At 42.6% G+C, this 1,438-nt stretch overlaps 1 long non-coding RNA gene across 1 annotated transcript in view; it reads right to left on the minus strand.

Annotated features, from left to right (window-relative positions):
* The window catches only part of LOC102368973, a 19,324-nt gene that overhangs the window by 17,343 nt on the left and 543 nt on the right, over positions 1-1,438 (minus strand). The gene's annotated exons all lie outside the window — the stretch shown is intronic.

Here is a 1,438-nt window from a genome sequence, read left to right on the forward strand (position 1 = left end):
TTCCCTAACACACTCATAGACCCAGAGGAACAGACTTCCACCTTCAGCTTCCTCTGTGCAAAAATGAAGTTTATTTTCTACCTAGGGGGACTTTTTACCCCCTTTAAATTTTCCCTGAGCCTGAGGAAGGGCATGTGCACCCAAAAGCTTGCAGAAAAATATAATTTTTTTTGTGATATCTTAGTTGGTCTAACAGAACCAAGAGTTTTGCATTTCTTTTTGTCTCTGACCAACACAACTGTACCAGATGCATCCTTTCCCTGAAGAACATTTGCTAATCTTGGTCCGTAGGTGGCAGCAGCCTTCTGCTGTTGGGAGATGAACCTTTTGGTTCGGGAGATGAGGCTTAAATTCTGTGTTCAGAAGTGCTCAGAGTTTCTGAGACCCAAGAAGGGGGGAAAAAACCCCCAAAAACACAAAACACAACTTAACTTCTCTGAAACTAATATTCCACCCCCAACTCTTCCTTCTGCAGCCTTAAAAGAGCAGGCACAAGGAACAGGACTGTGGGTATTGGTCTTGAATAACCCAGATGTTGCTCCTGCTGCAGATAGCGAGCTCGATATGAAGACTCGGAGCACAGCAGGAGGCTCCAAGGGGCCCATGAGACTCGAATTGAAAGGGTCTTTACTAGTGCATCTGGGAAGGCAAAATGGTTTGGGATGGGAACATGCAGCCCCAGCATCGCGTAGTCAACTATTAATGGTAAGCGACAGGGGAGGCAATTCGTCTTCTGGGTGTTGTAAACCTCTCCGAAGCTATAAAACTCCAGGGTTTGGGCATCCTGAATACAGCCTTTTGGTTTAAGCACACACTCAAATGCACACTTAGCAGCTCCGATGAATAGGGATGGATTTCAGAACAATCTTGAGCCTTTTGATGAACTGGTGCCCCAGACATCTTTAATCCGAAAATACATTTCTTTAAAAGGTGACTGAAACACACAGCCATTACACAACAGGCGAGTGCCACCATCACCTGCAGCAAGGTGGATGTAGGCACCAGGTCATCATTTGCAGCAAGATATTTCTAGGCACGGCTGTTAAACATCAACCCCTCGGAGTTGCAAAAAAATAAATAAATAAATAAATAAATGTGGGATTGCTAGGTCTTCTCCCCCTATAGACATGTCTCTCTTTGAAGAAAGACATTCATTCTCGCTCAAGTCTATGCAGACAACAGTTCTTTAAAATGTCAGATGCAAGTAAATAAATACACTGAGCAAAGTAGCAGGAGTAATAAAAACAGTGGAGCTAAAGAACGGTTATAAAGTATTAAACTAGAAGCAAATCTGAACTAAAAGCTTCTTTGAAGATGATTATTAAGCACAGAGTCTCGGGAGTCCTTAGTTCTAGGAGCTATAGAAACACATAGATCCTGCAATGACTTTTGTAGGCGGACTCAATTTAACTGGGATTATATTAAATTAATCAAATAC

The sequence above is a fragment of the Alligator sinensis genome, unplaced genomic scaffold, assembly GCF_000455745.1.
Source record: "Alligator sinensis unplaced genomic scaffold, ASM45574v1 scaffold1719_1, whole genome shotgun sequence".
Taxonomy (NCBI): domain Eukaryota; kingdom Metazoa; phylum Chordata; order Crocodylia; family Alligatoridae; genus Alligator; species Alligator sinensis.